This window comes from Temnothorax americanus, unplaced genomic scaffold, assembly GCF_048541705.1.
Source record: "Temnothorax americanus isolate GAGA-0224 unplaced genomic scaffold, ASM4854170v1 Scaffold80, whole genome shotgun sequence".
Lineage (NCBI taxonomy): Eukaryota > Metazoa > Arthropoda > Insecta > Hymenoptera > Formicidae > Temnothorax > Temnothorax americanus.
The window spans coordinates 67,024-87,646 of NW_027509803.1; the positions used below are offsets into that span (position 1 = coordinate 67,024).

Sequence of the window (20,623 nt, forward strand, 5' to 3'; positions counted from 1 at the left end):
TCACTGATTCACTTATTTTTCTGTTTCAGCTGCCGTTCCCGTCTTGCCAATGGATCCTCACGCTGCCACCATTTGTTGTGCCCTCCTTTTATATACGGCGGGACACTATGGGATCTTTTATTCCAAGGAGGAGGCGGGAATGATTATTACGGCTTTCAATAAAAGACAACTTTAATTAATCCACTCTGAGTTACAATGATTATTCGCGTGTAACGCCCGTCGCTTCGAGACTCCAATTGCTCTCTCGTCTCCTCTTGTCGCTTCCTTTTCAATTCTCGTCTTGTCTTTCGATATCGCTGAGTTGCTCGATCGTATCTGGGCCGATCGCGCAACTCATCTTTTGCTGATTCGGCGTTGCGTAATTCTCTCGGGCTTTCGCGGTCGCGTTCCTTATTGTTATTCTCGGTCTTTCTTAGTATTATTATTTTATACTATAATATAATTATTTTATTATTACATTTTGATTGGGGCCGCAACACTATACATTTATAATTTTATATTAAGTTGTCCACTTAATACATTTCATTAAATTCAAAACTTTATTTAATCATATAATTTTTTTGCATTTTATATTTTCTTGATTCTTCAACTTACCAACAAAATTGAAAAAAAGGCCAATAATTGAGCAACGGTAGATGTTAAATCATAAACTTATTAATTAGTAAATACATATATAAATTGGTACGATACGACTTCACTGAGTCTTCTTCAGTCGCAATATAATATTTAAAAAAAAACTAACATATCATATAAACAAATTAAATAAGTCAAACAATGGGAAAAAATTATAAATGTAATAAGACAATGGAACATATATAAGAGTACAAAGAAAAAAATAAGCTGGAAAGTCATAAACTAATAAAATTAACATATGAAGCACATTTCAACAAACACGTTTTTCTTGTTGCTTCAAATGTTTTAAAAAATTCGATTAACCAATGACATCGAGGAAAAAGAAATCTTTGAAACACTTATTCAGCCAAATAAACAGTAAATAAACATTTAGTATCAGTTTGTGATTCTAATAAAAAAAACACAAATTGAAACTTCAAATTTCAATAAAAAGAGTTGATTTCAGCAAACCATAACACTCCAGTACGATCTTGTAGTCGTTGCAATTGATTTTAATCGTGGTTAAATCGATTATATATATCTATCACAATTTCACATAGAGTTGTGAATCGGTCACAATTCTATGATGTTGGTCGATTGTGTGTTAATCTCTAGATATATATTAAGGTTGATCTCGATTGTTTTAAATCGCAATAATGCTCATCTAAACTTTACCACCGCTTTAAACCGTAATTCGATATATATTCATTACATCCCAAGGAGAACAAAAAGTCAAGATAATGTCACTGTGATATCAAAATAACAGGAAAAAGTCAGAGTTTGATCACTGACTCCAAAATGACTGAACAGTGACTCGTCATAAAATCATTACATATAACGATATTTTGACTTTCAGGATTTTTATACTAATTTTCGAAAACATAATTTGTTTGACCACTTTTACAAATTGTTCTGAAAAAAAGTAAATTCCTATGGAAGTATCTATCTATCTAAAAGCATCTACAAACGGGTTCTTTTAATTTCTGCGAGGAGATTGCCTGGCACTTGATTGAAATTATTATATAATAAATGTACCCCCCCCCCCCAATGTGCCTGGACACATACCTATGTCTGGACACTTTTATCATTTTAGTTTTTAAATAAATATGCGCGAATGGGTGAAGGAATTAGAGTTCGAAGGTTATTAAGAAGTTTATGTAAAGTTTGTAACAAAATGTCTATAATTAAAATTACTGATATTTACAAGTTATTTACACAGAGAAATGTGGTGTTACGTCCTGTTGACTCCACGATTTCCTTCTTTCGTGGAATCACTCATCTCATCACACAAAACAGACGGAAACCATAAAATAGCGGCTATCAATTGACGAAGCGGATGCACTCCAACTGTCATCGCTCATTAAATGGTAAATGACAAAACCTTCCAGAAGACTCGAACCTAATAAAATAGGCAAATTATAAACTTGTTTGTCACATTCCATCTAATTCCACGAAATGAAGCACGAAATTTCAATTATCTCGAAATTTCGTGGCAAAGGGCGCAATAAATTAAAAACGCCATAAGGATCTGGGTGACCTCTCGGGTCACGGAAGGGCTGATCTCACGTGAAACGCAGATTTGACCTAAGACCCACGCCTCGCGGCAATTGATAAAATTAAGACTCTGGAAGGAACTGTCAAAGGGCAAGATGATAACGTACTCCCCAATGAATAGCCGCTAAGTAAAAATTGCTCATAGGCAACGACGATTTTTGGGGAAAGTCACCACGGGATAGGCGGAAAATTGAAACATACGTCACGATCAGAAGAGAACTCTACCCAATCAAATTGGACTAAAACATAATCCCGCCTCCTTAATTTTGTATAAAAATCGCGACTTTGCGCACTTGGTCACACTTCTGATCCAGTCCGAGACGTCTTAAAATTATATTTACCAGCCGTACTTGTCAACTATCATCCAGCTGTATTTCTCAAGCGAAACTAGATTTCTGTCGCGTCGGGAGTCGATTCTGTGCGCGCCAAGACACATCACAGAGCCGAGCCAAACCTACCTCTGGAAGAATCCGGCGCAGTCACCTCAGAGACTCCCCGATCACAGCCGTCAACAGTAAGTCCGAGATACCCGCTCGGTTATCTACATACATCCCTACAGTATACATATACATATATATATGTGTGTGTGAATACCATACACGAGAACACGTATATATATTTATATATAAAATCGTCTTTAAAACTCCTTCTTTTTTTTTCTTTCGAATTCCAAATCAAAAAATAATTTTAGTGAAGTCGAAAATTCACCGCCGCAAGTCCTTGGGGATAACTATCCGCAATCGGCTATTTCGGAACAGGCGCGCCCGCATAGTGGAGCAACAGCTCCTAGCTTCATTTCTAACACGCGAACAGTCTCCGCATATCGAACTCGCTATCCCCGATTCTTCCTCTTCCCGATCTCCCTCATCTGCCTGTTGTTCCCTTGCGTATCGGGTGTTCCCCGATACCCCAGAATCTTCCCCCTTTTTGAACTTTCCTACTCTCCAGTTCTTTCCGAGGAACTTGCGGAGTTCCGGGAGAGATCACCCTGCAACTTCTCCCCTGTTCCTTTCGACGGAATTCCTTCCCCCTCTAGTTCCACCCTCCTTTATCGTGACAGATCACCCTCTCCCTCCTTTTCCGACTCGAGTATCGAAGTACACGAGGAATCCTCCCCGTGTTCCCCATCCCCTACTATAGAAATAGTATATGAATGTATACATTTATAACTATCCGTTAATCAATCATTGCCCATATCAATCATATCGTAATCATAGCCTCTTACGTAATCATAAATTTATAACCATTTCTCTAGAATAAATTTAAATATTTTAAAAATCCTCCCCGATCTTCCGAATTTGTACCAGGACAAATGTCAACACACACACACACACACACACACACACCACACTTCCACGAATTATTATATACAACGTATATTACAATAATGATTCTTTAATTTGTAATAATATTTGTTCTATTCCTTTACAATAAATGTTGTAATTATTTGATTAAAATAAACTCAATGTTTATTCATTTATAAATAAGACCTCACCCCTCACTACCTCTCTAAATCGCACAAGGTCCGATCCCCGGTAATAGGGATATTATGCTTGACCGAAAACAGGACCGCGAGTGCACGAAAACTCTCAGTAGGCGTAATAGCGTCCCTTCTGGATGTTGACCCACGACTAGAGTTTTCCCGGAAAGTGCATTCGACTCGAGGCACGCGCCCTTCCAGCGTGAACCCGAGATACCATAGAGATCTCGTTACGTCTTCCTTTACCCCCTCCCTCGGATAGCCTATCCTTCGCTATCCGTCGAACCAATGTACCTAAATTTCGGGGTTCTGACGTAACAGTGGGTTACGCGACCAAAACAATGACACGGGCGAATGCGCGCGGAAGAAGCAGCTTATAGGGAGCTGAATATCGCAATCAGCGAAAGACAAGCTTGAAGGCAGGGGTTCGAAGCCGACTGAATATACCACACGGAATCGCACGCTCCCAAATACGGAATCGTAATTTTGAACTATCAACTGTCAACGGCTAAGGCATCCATCTTCGACCAACGGCCCGGAAATATCAAACTTAGAAAACAATTCGAAACACGTAAAAGGCGAAAGAGTGAGACTTTCAACGATTACTGCCACCAGAAGCTCTCCGAATTCGCCAATGAAAAACCACTAATTAGGAATTGCTTCATACGCAAGGATTTTTCGCTAACTCTCCAAGAGATAGGCGGAAAACCAAAATCTAAGCCACAATCGGAAGAAAACTCCACCAATCAAATCATGCATCTTAAAGATTAAACTCGCCTCCTTAACTTCCTATAAAAACCGCGACTCTACGTACTTCGAGACACTTCCAGTCTAAAGCAGTTTCCGTTTTCATCGTACTTTGAGTACACAGTATCATCACCGCCGTCTCGACACGTTGCTTCCTTTTAAACTAAATTCTGTGTTTAAAAATTCTATCCATCGCTGAGTGTAAAGTTTTTTGATCCTTTCGTGTTAAGCTATATTTTAGCTTATAACCCTTTTATATACCACATATTACCATGAAATAAGTACTTATCTACAGTAACCAAAAAATAAACAATGTATTTAAAAAAAATTGTGCTATAGAAATGTTGATACTAAAGATTACGAAATATTCAATTGTTATTTTACACACACAAATGTAAGGAAATGATATTTGGAACTCCAGGGAGAAACGCGAGATCGGATAGACGTCTATTAGATGTCGGAGCCATCTAATCTAAAACACGTCTAGAAATATCTTAATTAGATGTTATGTGATTTTATGCCACTGCGTTTTCTTAGAGACAGTTCAAACCTAATATTCAAATAATAACGGTAGTGCATTGTTCATAAAACACTTTTTTGAGCTCAATTTACTTTTCGACATCTAATAAACATCAAATAGACGTCTAACAATAAGTGAATGACACGTAATGAATTTGAAAAGACGTCTAATCGACATCGATACGACGTCGATATCGGGGCGTGCAGGCGGCTACTTCGCTCTGCTGCTGCTAAATATAATTATATGTACACAATAATTGATATTAATTAATCTTTAATTAAAATTAGACTTTTACGGAATGCTGTACGTTATAGTGATTGATTTTTTCGCGGGCGTCATTATTATATAGGTAATTAATGCTGGTTATTAATATTTGATTGTCTACACTGGCGTCGCGCCCTTTTACCGCGCGTAAAGAGCCTATAGGAGAAAGTAGCACCAACGCGCCACTCTCTGATTGACTGGAGTAAACGTCACGTGACCAATGAGCGCTTCTCTAGCTCTCTCCTTGAAGCTCGCTCTAACCGCGCGGGAAACGTTGTTGTTCTCGCGCTCGCGTCTCGTTAAGTCGTGCAGTCCCATCGTCCTGTGTCCTGTGTGTGTGCAACAATCGACTAAAGAGTTTTGGTCGCGCGCTCGTGGATCCGCGTTTCCATCGCGTTTCGGGTTTTATCTCGACCGGCGTCGGTTGTCATACGTATATGCGACGTATCCGTGCCGGGTGGTGGCGATCGCGAGCGGGTTATTTGGGCCAGATCTGGCCGTGCGTGTTTTGCCGTGTTTCGGCCGGGGCGTTAATGGTCGTGGGTCCGCGGATCCGCGTTTCCACTGCGTGTGGAGGTTTTCGTGGTTTTCGTCGGGAGTGTTGGCGAGCGGATTCGGGCCGGTTCTGGCCGGAACTAGAGCAATTATATTTTTGGATGACTATAATTGCGAGCTGAATTTTTTTTGTTTATCTGGACTTATCCGTTACATAAACTAAAGATCAATCAAAATGGATAAAACAGATAAACCGGTAAGTACAGTAGTACACATTATTTTCAGATCTAGAATATTCTCGAGCAAGCCATACGTTTTTGCCTTGCTGTCGGCGGCCTTGGCGCTCGGTCACGCGGGCCGCCCGTGTGTACACGTTGTTTTTTTACATAGACTCGCGCTCAATAATAACGCGCTATACATTACTTCTCGCTGTTGCTGGGTCGACTTTCGCCACGATTTAAAACATATTATTTAGATCGTTGGAATTTTTGAGAAAACATTTGCCATCGATCGAGACTATTGTTCTTGGCACTGGTTCCCGGTATAAATTATCTCCGCACTCTGGCGTTCCTTTAAGTTGGTCATTAGACATTATAATTATAATCGAGTCAAAAGAAGTTATCGTATTTAATGCTTGGTACATATACAAATATTTATATATGTAGGTGACGTAGGAGCGTTGATGATGAAAATAGGATTAATTGGAGTTACAGGATAAACAGGCGTCAAAATACGTCCATTTAAACTAAAATCACCGGTTTTCAATAGTTCTTATTGAAGAGCGTTTTATAAATAATGTATTAATTTTATATAATATAACATAAGACATATAACTACAACTAATAATGTGTGCTTTTCATTTAGCGACTCAAGTCGACACAAGCGTCATTCTGTCTCTTTTCAACATCTAGTGAGCAACAAAGACAGAGTGACGCTTGTGTCAACTTGTGTCATTAACTGATGGAAAGTACCTAATATAGACAAAATGCGAACGTTGTCAGATATCCCAAAATGTTGACGAATCTACTGCGAGTTGAGACCCGAATACGAACAATTCAAGATTGAAAAGTAAACGGAAGATATATATACGATATTGAAACAAACACTTGTATAATTATACTCTTAAATGCATTATGTACAGAATATGAACAAGGTGTCTACAATGTATTTTAATTTTAGATCACGCTGCTTTCAATGCTGAATTCGACACGATTTCCATAGTCACGACAAAGCGCGCGAAGAGTTGTAAATCTCAATATATCGTCTCTGACAAGACGCATATCTTAATGACGTTTTTATGACATCTTAGAAAGACGTCATAAAAAAGTCTCTAAAAGTTGTCTTTTATGAGACATTTTTTGGAACATACACAAATATTTACATTATCGACTAAAATACATATGACGTGACAATTTGTACATAACATTGCTGTTAGATGGCATTCGACGGGATGCTGTTTCTCGTACGTAAAATATGATAAACGGTATATAAGTATATAAGAACTATATAAGATATATAAATCACGGTTTGACACAATTTAATTACATCAGTTATATGTAAAGTCTATTCTTATAATAAAGTAGTGGTATCCTTGTAGATTAATATTATAATTATTATAAGCAACGTGTTAGCTCTTTTTTTATATTTTTTTTCTTGTTAACGCACTTTCCTATTATTAATTTTTATTTTACAATATACCTAAAAATGGTCCAAAGCAAAACGTGTCTGAGATGTATCAAAAACATAAATTGGAAACATAAGACGTCTTAAAGACGTCATAATGACATCTTTGATAGTTTTATAAAATGTCTTATAAAATATATAACATTTTTTCAGACGTCTTTAAGACGTCATAATGTTTTATAGGATGCTATGCGCAATGAGATATAAGTACACTAGAGTGTGCACTGCCATGTTAAATTGGAAGATAGACAGTTAAATTGGGATCTCTATCTTTCTCTGTTATACAAGACGCATGTATATATTACTGAGAGTCAACTAGTTGTCTTAGTCAAACAAGTTTTATGACAAGCTAGTGCACACTCCAGTACACTTATATCTCGATCAGACTTTGCGAATCAATTACGTGATCGATAAGCGAACGACTGGACGCGTGGACGCTGAGGGATGCGTTATTTGTACCCTTTCCTGCTTTCGAGAAATTTCTGTGACATTTTGTGCATGACTATAACATTCTTCTAAATCTAGACGGTTATTAGAACGCAACAGCTATTTTGATGCTATTTTGCTTGTCAAAACGCTTGTTTCTTGTTGTCACCTTTCCTTGTATTATTCGTTAAAGAAAGCGTGTATATTGACAATTAACAGTGTAGAGACAAAGAAAGGCGTCAAATTTAAATAGTATCATTTTAACATTAACAATCTTAGACATGTGTATGTGTAAGTCATTATTTCGAGCATACCGCCCGCCTCATCAAGCGCTGACGACGTGTTCAATTGATCGATTGCGACTGCGCCATGCATGATTAATACTTGCTTCACATGTTATCCTAACGCAGTGAACTATATACCATACTGGAATGAACTCTACTCTAGAAGTCTAGAGTAAGAAGTCTAGAGTTTAAGAAAAAAAACTGGACAAATAAGAAAGAGAATTGTGGCCAACCTGTCCTTTTCTGTTGCTGTACTTTTTGACAACAATTAAATTGACCAATCAAAAGCTCGCTAAACAGAGACAGAAATGGCCACAAAGCTATCCGTCTTCTTTTTCTTGTGGTCCGGCCGCTAGCATAAAAGTTCACATTCCAGTATAATATATGTATAATTATAGTATAAGTTTACTGGCCTAACTTCTTGCGGCTTTGCGGCGGCACGTGGTTCTTTTTAGTATCATAATCGAGAATTTATATAGTTATTAGTGCAATCTTTCCTTTGGTGCTCGGCAGTCAATAGCGGCACCAATTTTACGACTATTCGGTCATATCATATCAGTTGAGGCAGTCTTGATGGTGATTACCCGGATGCAGTCATCTTCATTGGGGTGCATCTTAACCACGCGAGCAATTGGCCATCGGCTTGACGGGATTATCTCGTTCCGCATGAGGCATATAGTTGGCCCTCTTGAATGTCGAGGCTGTTCTTCTACCACTTTGCCCTTGTTGTAGCCCTTGCAGATATTCGTGTGATCAGAGATAGTCGCGCATCTGTTGGAAGAGCCTCCAGCGGTTCAAGCGGTTAGTGAGTACGTTGCTCGACAATGGTTCGGACAGTGTCTTCAACAGGGCTCCAATAAAAAAATGTTCTGGTGTGAGTGCCTCCAAGTCCTCCGAATCGTCCGCAATCACTTGCAGTGGCCTGTAGTTGAAGCATGCCTCTATCTTGTCAAGGAACATAGCTATATGTAAGTGCTGCCTCGCCAATGACACGCCGAAAGTTGAACTTCATTGATTTACCGGCTGCCTCCCAAATGTCGCCAAAGTGTTGTGATGTCGGGGAATTGAATCGTCGACGATGTTTCGTGTCTTTGCGCTAGCGACTCGGAACACGTTCCGGAGCAGTGCATAAGCTCCGATAAAGTTTGTACCGCAGTTGCTGCGCATTGTTCTGCAAGCCTCGGTGGGATACAAACTTGCAGAATGTGGCCACGCATGCGTCTGCGGTGTAATCCGAAACAGCCTCCAGATAGACAGCTCTTGTGGCCAAGCAAACAAATACTGCAAACCCCATACGGTTCCTTTGTCATCGTCCGGAAGTCATGCGCAGTGCGACAGGTTTGGCGTAGTTCACACCAAAAAAGAGTCGCCCAAGGTGACTCTTTTGTGATAGGTCATTTATTAATGACTGAGGGGATGCTGCCCGCCATCGCGCACATGTGACGCATTCGCGGATACGTTGCGTCATCATTATCCTGCCGCATGAGACCCAGAACTACTGTCTCAACGGTTCCAACGTCAAATGTAGAGCGTTCGACAATGGTATGCATCCACGCACAGTGTGGTAAAGTAGGACTGTGGAGGCAGTATGGCTGAATGCCGCTCGTCAAAGCCCAGAAGAAAGTGCTTCACCCAGCCAACTCGCATGATGCCATTTAAGTCCAGAAATGGTGTCAGTTTGCTGAGTTGTCCGCGGATGCAGTTGACCTTGCCCTCCTACAACAATCTTACCTCCAGAATGTACGCCCATCTCTGGCTGACGCGAAGCCACCGCTTTTGTGCTTCTCAAATCTCGTCGATCGAAAATGGTTGGCGGTAGTACCGCGTCTTTAACCATCGGAAAGCCCAGACTGTGACTCTCAATATTCGGTGTAGTAACGAGAGCCGTGTAAACTCTGGTATCTGCTCGTCAGACTCCACTTTGGTGACGTAGAAGGTGGATCTCGTCTCAGGTAGTTGGTCCAGAAACTTGAAGGAAGGTTCCATTGTGTTCACGGATCTGCCGCCGATGCCATCCATGGAGGACCGTACCACCAGTGATTTTGTTCGAGTAGGTCACCAGGTGTGTGCTTTTGGGAAGTACAACCGGCGGGATTCTTGTTGTCCCTTACATGGTGCCATTGTGTACTAGGCAATGTTCTTTATACCTAGGTAACGCGATTGCCAGCGTAAGTTTTCTAACAACCGGGGAGATCCTGATTCAACTCAGCATGATCGTTGAATCTGTCCACAGGGTCGCGGTCCTCGGGATCCAACAGCTATAAGTACATTTTCTCAATGTCTGTAGCTATAACAAGTTGATATCAGATAGTCTCCACCTCATAACGACATCCGAGATAGCCAGTAGCAGATTTGGTCCTACTGCACGATGTCTGTTAAGACTTGCCGTTTATTCTCAGTGAACCGTTGAAGACGACTCTCAACTTGGTTGTGGTACTGGACTCGTTGAGGGCCCCGAGAGGAAATAGCCACGTTGATCTTTGCTGAGTAGTTCGACAAAGGTCATGTAACCCAGTGTCGTATTTTTTTACAAATACTTGGTACTTGTAACGTCCCGAAACGTCTTTATCGTGCACAATAAAATGTACATCATACGTTATTTGCTAAATAGACTATACTAAAGATCTATCTTAGTTTTGCATGCAACAAAAAGCGACTAAGAATCTAGATTGATTGCAAAATAAAAGTTTGTAAACTAATGTTACGTAGTAACACACCAAAGCCGGTATTCATAGTAAGATCTTAAGGTTTGTTTCTTATTGTTGCACATAAGACTACACTAAAACTTCCCTTCTCGCTTTCGTCAAATTTCAAACATATACCTAGCTATTTCACTTTAAGTACAGAGAGTGTACACTCAATTTAGCTGTTATCTCAGATAGTCTCAGGTTCATCTTCAGATATTTTGTAACCAATAAAACGAGTCGTAGCATCTGAAGGTAAACATGAAACGATCTTAAATATGAGTACCGCTCCAAATCTTCAATTTAACGTATTAACTCTATGACACCTTGAACTACACTGTCGCTTTGTGTGTTAAGTTAGGGATTCAGCAGCTAATAATTCCACTACTGTCCGTTAAATTGTAATATTTAATAAGCTAGATATCGTGATGTTCTATATTGTCTCACTATCTAACAACATTTGCATTTTCTCTACAAACTTGTAAATTATTTAACATGACGTACATATAACTGAATTGATAAGACTTTGTTGACCTATGTTGGGACGTGTGGGATGTTTGGAATAAAAAGTGTGGATTGAGGAAATGGAGATGAGTAATGACATATTTGGGTGTGTAAGTGTTACGTCCTGTGGACTCCACGATTCTCTTCTTTCGTAAGAACCTTTCGTGGGAACATTTCGTACAAAATTTTCCCAATAAAAATTATCTTTAGGATAAGAACCAGAGCGGTATTTGTCGATCGGCACGCAAATTATTTTTATAAGTGTATAATCAAAGAGACAAATTTATCAGACAAAATTAAGCAGAATCTATTTGTCGAAACTGCTCGCACCGGTCGATAATAACATTAAGTCGCCATAAATCAAAGAGTTGTCATGGAAATTTCGTGAGAAGCCTTTCAACTTAGATGGTAACAGACTTACGCGAGAACCTGAGAATTTGATCTATTGACATTAATTTGGATCTAACGTCTCGATTCGTGATAATAACATATTCGTTTATTAATCCTTTAACAAGCGATAACTGACGAAAAGTTTCGTGAGAAAAACAAACCGAATCACCAAACATACAATATAAATACAATATAAAAAAAAACTGTCTGGCTCCAACTTCTTTTTGGATGAAAGTATCACCTGCAGTTAATTCTCTATTTTCCCGCTTATTTACTTTAGCGTTATTCGTTCAGAGTAATTAAGAATCCTTTTTCTAGATGGTATGGAAAAATAGAGCAGGGAAGAAACAACAAGAACGCATTCTGCAACACCAGAATCGGCAAAACCATTCTCCCGTTATAACATCCGTTATCTCCGGGAGATTCATCTCCGAAGACGCCCTGGCCGAACTGCGCCGCCTAAACAAATTCCGCGCCAACGACAAAAATTATCAACCCATTTTCCATCGAAATAATCAACCTGACCGCGCTCACACCAGTCATAGATCTAACAGAAGATACAATAGAAAATTTGCCTGCGCCAGAATTAAATTTTAACGAAATTACCGCGCGTTTTGAAACAATAAAAACTTTTGTAAAACAAACCTATGCAACCCTTCCCGAATCTACATAGAATGTTTAAGAACTATTTATATAATTAAAAATCGCACTCGTTTTTTTTTATATTACACGAAATGTCTAGTTTGTAATGTTATTATATTATTCTGTTACGTCCTGCGGACTCCACGATATCCCTTTTTCGCGGAAATTCTTATGCGCCTAAGATAGCCCTTAAAATTAGAATAAACAAACCAAGCACAGACAGTTATCGATCGGGGAGTGAGGTTAGACCTCCTCACATTCCTTTTTTTTATGATCAAATTACCTATTTGCTTGGGCAACTAAACGCAACTTCTTAGATGACAAATTACTAACAGACGCGGGATATGGTAACCAGATTCTCGTCAACCTCGTCTGGCTCATAACTATAAACCCGGCGACACGACGCGCAAAAAGGGCCTTAATTCCAAACGGAGGATGATGGGGATCTGTATTATATCGCGCGACTCACTCAAAACTGGCCGTGCGATGTTCCGACAAACAGAAACGAAACCTAATACGTGCTTTTAGAAATTTTAAGAGCACGTGGCGAAAGTTTCTGTTTGCAATAAAACTGCACTTAAAATTGAGAAGTATGGATCGTCTGTCAACATAAAAACAGGGTGGCGAGATAAGTGAGGAACCCTAATAAAAGAGAAATCGGCGATAGCCGAAAAACAGATGCGTCACTGAAAAAACCGATGGGTTACACCCCCAATAAGATAGTGGGGGCCTTACGAGGGGGCTCACCAATGGAAAACCGGAAAAATCGATAACAGTCTCTAACTTCCTAGGATAGGCAAAACTTAAATCTTTCATTTAAATCATCATAGCATCATACTAATTTCAGTGGGCCTGTTTCCTGAGATTGCCTGAAAACTGCGCTGGCTGACTTGACAAATAGTCGTTGACGATTTCACGAGGGGGTTTTTCCTACAAGGAAACCAGCATAGCGATAATAAGCTAAACATACGTTATTAATATATCTGAGCGAAAAAAGAAAATTGTAATCCCTCTTTAATTCCCATTTGTGTAGATTATACATATATCAGAATCTTTATTAATAAACTTAATTACTAAATTCAAATTTCACAAGTGTTATTTGGTGTGTCTACTCAAAAATTTAATAGTGCTCGGGCATCACCTGCTATTGCTTCAAGAGCCAATCACCTAAACAATCACACAAACTTTCCGTAAGGAAAGTAAACTGAATCACCCCAAAAATCGAGACATTTTCCCAAGACAAACCATCTCTGGAATCGTATATAAATCGCGACTCCACGTACTTGGAGACACTTACTCAAGGAAAGAGAGATGGAAGGGAAAGCTGGCTCAGATTGGGAAAGAGAGAGAGGAAAGTTCTTCGAAGACAGAGGTGTGGGGTTAAAAGAGGTGGAAAAGATAAGAGGAGATGGAGACGAATGGTTTCTTAAATTGTTTGAAGGGGATAGGGAGACGCAGAGAAAAGAGAGATGGGAAAGGATCGAGAAATCAGAATATAATAAGTGGTATAAGTGGATAAAGGGAGAGGGTATCCCGGGATATTTGAAGAAAGGATGGGGAGAAAGTAGATGGGGAAGGGTGGCAAGATTCAGATTAGGGAACGAGATAGGAGAGAGCAGATACTGGGAAGCGGAGGAGAAAAAGAAGTGTAGGTTGTGTGGGAACAAGGAGGAAACGTGGGAGCATGTATGGGAAGAATGTAGAAGATGGAATTCAGGAAAGGAAAACTGGCAGGAAGCGGTAGGATGGGTTTTGGACGAGGAAGGAGAAGGAGAGGAATGGATGCTAGAATTAGAAGGGGAGAGAATGAGTGGAAAGGGAGATTTGGAGGAGTTAAAGGAGGGTAGTGGGGAAGACGGAAGGGGAGATGGGGGAGGAGGATAAGTGGGAGGGGAGGAAGAGGAAAGTAGAGAAAAGGAGAAGTGATTAATTGTTCTGTTATAGGGTAGGCAGGATGGAGCGTGAAGGGAGAATGATAGTGGAGGCAGTGGAAGGGATTGTAGAGGAGAAGTTAAGGAAAATGCTGAGGGAAAAGAAGGAGGAAGACAGAAAAAAGGGCGAGAAGATGGAGGAGCTGGAGGAGAAGGTAAAGAGGCTGGAGAGAAAGATAGAAAGGTTGGAGCAAAGTGAAGGCAAAAGGAAGAGGGAGGATAGCGAGGAGAGTATGGCGGGAAAGAAGAAATGGTGGGCAGGTGAGGGTGAAAGGAACGAGGACGACTTCAGAAAGAGGAATATAATTATAAGAGTGGAGAAAGAGAAATGGGAAGGTAAGAAGACCAACTGGGAGAAAGTGAAGGAGCTTTTCGCAGAAGGGCTGAAGGTGAAGGTGAAGGTAAGAGAGGTGATAGTGGTGGGGCAGAGAGGGATTTGGTTAACGATTTTGGTAAAGCTAGGAGACGAGGAGGAGAAGAGGCGGGTTTTGGAGGCGAGGAGAAGGGCAGGGAGCTCCATAGGAGTTAAGATACACGAGGATAAGTCGGTGGAAAGGAGGGTTAGGGAGAGAGAAGAAGGGAGAAGGGAGGTGCACAAGTGCACAGGGAGATCGGCGGAGGAAGAAATCACGAGAGGGATGGAGGAAAAGCTTCTCTTGAGCCCAGAGGAGGAGAAGGAGGAGGGACGAGAGAGGAAGCAGGCCAAATAGGGAGGAGTCGACAGGAAGGATGGAGGTGGAAGGAAGGAAGGAAGAATGGACGGCAGAAGCGGTGGAAGAAGAAGAGGGATAAAGAGGGGAGGGGAGGGGGGGTAAATATTTTTGTAAGGTCGCAAATGGCCAGGCACAGGGGAAAGGAAATGTACGGGGTTTGGGTACGTTCCTCATAAATAAAAATGCCTTGTAAACCCTACGGGGAAATGCAATAAACGGCATACATACATACATACATACTAAATTCAAATTTTACAAGTGTTATTTGGTGTGTCTACTCAAAAATTTAATAGTGCTCGGGCATCACCTGCCATTGCTTCAAAAGCCAATCACCTAAACAAGAGATAACTGACGCAAAGTTCCGTAAGAAAAGTAAACTGAATCACCCCAAAAATCGAGACATTTTCCCACGACAAACCATCTCTGGAATCGTATATAAATCGCGACTCCACGTACTTGGAGACACTTACAGTTCCAAACTACACGAGAGCAGACCGTCGAAAGATTACCGAACTCGTTTTACCGTATCGAACCGTAATAAATCGTGTCAAAATTCATTGTATAACCTAAATGAATATAGTATATTATATTCATTGCATAGTATATAATAGTTTAGTTCAATGAAACACAATGTGAAGTACAAATGTGTGTGCAATGGTAATAATATAACTAAGTTTTTACTGCTTAATAAATTAAAATGATGAAAAACAAGATTGTTTGCACTCCTCATTTTTTAGTATTTTTTACCTTAAGAAAGTATAAAAAAAAGTATATTATTTTAATCAAATTTCGACCTTACTTTGACATTGAAACGACGTCGAAATAATAGTTGAATAATCGTTGATATTTATCATATTGTATGTTTATATTTACGATGTTATTTAAACCAAATATCTCCTATATATATGTATACAAAAATCAATTTTTATTTTACATTTTGGAAAATTTCTCGAAAAAATGCTTTATAAGCTTCGATTATTCAAGTGTTCCCACAAAAAAATCTAATCTAACACCGCACATGGTCCGATCTAGGTGTCCTAGATAATAGGGATTAAAACCCATGACCCGAAACAGGACCGACGATCATACCGCTCTCGGTAGGCGTCATAGCGTCCTATAAAAACATTAACCCATAACCGGAGTCATCAAAAAAGTGCGTTCAACTAAAATCAATAATCTTTATAAAACCGCTCTAGAGAATCAAGGCAAAATTAAATCAAGTAGCTCAACACTATACATATCCACATCTGGAGCCTTTAAACCCACGCCTAGGCGAGTTGTTTTTACTCTAGACATTACCGGAATCGCGGAAGATCGTGGGGCGAACAGATACTGGTACTTAAAATACGCCCCCTCAGGAAATATAAGGGCGAGCCGAGAGACCCTAGCATCAGACCAATAGTGAACATCCGCGTCCCCAAAAGGATTCCCATTGTTATACCGGTGCTTATGCTTTTTTGCCATTTAGAGAAGGCAAACGAAAGTGCATTGGTGAACCATTTGGCAATATCTTCTGTGATTTCAGACAATATTAATAAGCATCACGCAGCACATCAAAAAGAACTTCTTTTATGATATTCTACGTCCATGGATGGGCAATGGTATTTTAATTTAGTGGAGATAAAGTACATAATATTAATTAAAAAAAAATTTTTATTTACAAAAAAAATTTTTTGTCTATGAAATGTCTGTTGTTTATGTTTCATACGTTGAATGCAATATGCGGTATTGCAAACACATTTTATTCAAAATTTTATTCTAAACATGTACAATAACATTATTGTACTTTTACAAATTTTTTTTTAGAAACTGCCATGAGTATTTCTCAACGTAACCTCGGTAAATTCCAGCAACAATATCGAAAAGCTGTTTATAAAATTTGCAAACTTTTTATTTATATGTAATTAATTTATGAATAAAAATGAATATATAATTGTAATAGGATTATTATTTAGTAATTATGGTTTAGGTTAGTGAGGCAGTAGTTGAACAACGACTGGATATTCTCATTAACATCAAAAGGCAAAGAACAGGCAAAGATTCTAAGAATATTACACGGATTAATAAACATCCCGTTTAGAGATACCATAGATCTCGTTACGTTTTCTCATACCCCCTTCCTTGGATAGCATTTCCTTCGCTATCCGTCGAACCAATATAACTAAATTCTGGAGTTCTGAGGTAACACTGTAATGAAGATAATTCTTATTGTGAGGTGCCCTACCTGGCATTACATCGATCCCGGATCTTTAGCTGCAATCGAGACACATTCTCACAACAGTCCATACTTGAACCCTGTATAAACCGCGACAGCGGAGCATCATAACACAGTTCGAGGCCATTAGTTTGAAATCATCGATCAATTCGAAATCATCAGTCAGTTTAAGATCATCATCAGTTCCGTTGCAATATTTATCAGTCAGTTTCGATGCGACAACCGCGAATCAAAATCATACCTGTGCGCGCTACCACAAAGGCAGCGTGAACGGAACTCGCCGCAATCACCGGCCCTGAAATCCAAAACCGCCACGCGTCGGAATTGGAACCACCAATTAGTAAGTCGAATTTCCACTCATCTCTTTAACTCTTCGAGTTTTAAAGTCTTACAGGCCAACAACCTTATTGCCTATAGCCTCAAAAATGTTAAAAATTTTAATACTTTAAATATCTCCTATAATTGAGGACAAAAACTGATACCAAAGCATCAATTTGGCTTTCGAAGCACGTAACAGTAAACCAAGTACATAGACTGATCCATAAAATCAAAAGCGATCTAGCTTAGATAGCACAGCTAATTGTTATAAATTCGAAAAAATTTCACCTTTTTAAGTTTTTTAGAAATACCCGTAATTTGCCCGAAATAAACTCAAAAAGAATTCCTTCTTGATATGTCAAAAATAATTTCATAGAAGTATAACTTTTGAATTCTTATGAAATTCATCTAAATGGTCTTAAAAGGAGTTCTTTTTCTATTTGTAATAGGTTCAAAAAGAATTCACTTTTTGTAATAAATACGCATGCGCAGTCTATTTGCTTATCTCGAGCCGTCTCGAGGCAGCATTGCAGCATTTTCTTTGTCTTCTCTAGTTTTCCCGGCGGCCTTCCTGCTATTTCCCGCTTCTACGCACTTCTGCGTCAGGAAATATATTACGCTTCAACGTAATATTTATATTAGTTGGCCGTAATTGACAACGTACTTGACACGAGCATCAATAACGATGATCTTTCTATGGATGAAGAAAGACTATTGAGGATCATAGAAGGATGCTGCTTATGCGTTCCTGAGCCTTTGATGTTACAGTTACGCATGTTTGGTAAAATCCAAACCCTCACGAGGGAACATTTACGATCAGAGTTTCCTCCCCTTCCCACTAAAGTTATACAAGGCTTTGGTGGTTATTACGGACCAATCAGCCTGGGCAATCATAATTTATATGAGGAAATACCATGCCTCGGTGTCACTGCTGAATCCGTGCGTCATTCTATATGCAATGACCCTTCGGGACGATACCACTCATCTTTAGAACGTCCCGATGATAAGATCGTGCCAAATAAAAACCTACTAAATTTAAAACCTTTAGAAGCACAATTTTTTTCGTTGAGAAGAAAATAAGATTTTTGAAAGTAAAACATTTCATTAATTTTATTAAATTAATTTATTGCAAATATTTTTGATAACCTCATTATCACACACGTTGATATGATTAAATCTACATCTGATTTCGATTTTTACTAGGTTTTTACTCAAGATCGCACATTTTATAAAGCTAATGATTCAACTTAACTTAATTAACCTATTGCTCTGATTTTGTGTGAGAATTCGAAGAATTCGAGCTTGCCAAAAGTAAGTGATCTATTTTACGTTATCTAAATCTTTGATTCTCTTGTGTGCTTATTAAGTTAGCGCTTCTTCTGACACTCACATATCTGTAAATAAATAAATTAGCATCTATGGATACAATGCTTGTAGTGCTTATCACACTAATTGTAATTAATTTTTTCGTTTAGATAGAAGCAAAATGGTATTGCTCTGAAGTTTTTCCTGATATTTCTCAGGCTTTTGATAAGATCATGCTGGCTTCCTGTCAACTATAATAAAAATAAAATCAAGTCTACCCTCAAACTTTCACACTATTCTTAGATCTTATCTTGATCAGAGAATGTTCCTAGTAAAATACAAAAAAGCAGTCACACGACTCCGTGCCATTTACTCTGGTGTTCCACAAGGTAGTGTTCTCAGTCCGCTACTATATCTTCTGAACACGGCAGATCTACCAACAACACCCGGCATCACAATTGCTACATTTGCGGATGACACTTACTAAACGATACGCTCCGCACCAGCTTTTGAAGCAATCAGTGAAAATAATTATACAAAAGCAGATTTCTTCGAACGAGTCGAAGAAACTTGTCTCTCACCCAAGGGATAACCTCAAGAAAAAAGTGACAGATAGTGATCAACATGATCGTATTGAGAGTGTTCGCGCACTTTTCTTTTAACTTACAAACTCTCTCACTTGTAAACTGGCCAATCATGGGCATTGAAGGTGGCAGCCGGAGCATCGGTTACTTGCGGATAGCGCCTTTAGCTTTCCTTTGTCATGTAAATTAGCGCACGCATGCGGCCGTTGCCTTACCGTCTGTGCTAGTTGAGAAGGCTCGGTTATCACTAAAACTGTATCGTGTTCCTAATAAAACTATTATAGAAGTATTGTTCATATACAAAAGACAATTTCTCTTATTATTCTCCGGGACAATCCACAGAGCCTCGTCAACAGATTGTATTGACCGCTAATGCCGAGGAGATCTTTAAGAAGGAAGGTATACAAAATCGCACATGTACATATCATATACACTATTTTGTAAAAGTTGTAAAAGTTAAAGAGAACCAAAAAGAGATCTGTATCTATATGCACGTGTGACAAGCACTACTACTTTTTTGTAATACATTTTGTATAGTAAAAATGAGAAGGAAATTCATCGCTCATGTTCTGTTTGTTTCCAATTAATATTTCACGGTGTCAGTAAGTAAGGAAATGATAATTGAAACGATAATTTATGGATATATATATTTCGCTTCTTACTTTAATTAGATCATGTCATGTTATTTACATGTCATTTATCTTGTAGCTAATTCATCGTTGGCCAGTCATTCGTGTTAATAAATTGAGAATCACGCGATAAAAGCCGAGACGAAATTACAAACTATAAACTTGATAAAAGACGCGTTATGCTTGTGGAGAACGCGCCCGCCAAAAAAAAAAAACTGTCGATGCGACGTATAGAAACCGAGACCGTTATCTATCAGCACTGTCGTAAAACGGAGCATACAGCAGATAAATAAGCCTCGAAGAAATAACAAAAATCGAAATGCATCCAGTTATTCACAAAAAAAATGTTAACAATAATATAATAATAATAACCGTAAACAGTCATCATTCGGTTGCTCTGCAGAATTCAAATAATCAAAATTTTAACAATCAAAATTTTAACCCTCAGAATTCAATTGGTCAAAATTTTAGCAATCAAAATTTTAACAATCAAAATTTTAAATTACAACGGTAACATGCAGGTATTACGAGAAATCCGGTCATACATTAGAAGATTGTCGTAAGTGCACGTATAACAATAGCATCCGTCAAAACTCACAAACTCCGGAAAACGAACAAATTCCCGCGAGAACAGAGACAATCC

At 39.0% G+C, this 20,623-nt stretch overlaps 1 protein-coding gene across 1 annotated transcript in view; it reads left to right on the plus strand.

Moving 5' to 3' along the window:
• LOC143907447 (uncharacterized) overlaps positions 1–20,623 on the plus strand; it is a 95,690-nt gene that overhangs the window by 34,303 nt on the left and 40,764 nt on the right. The window lies entirely within an intron of this gene.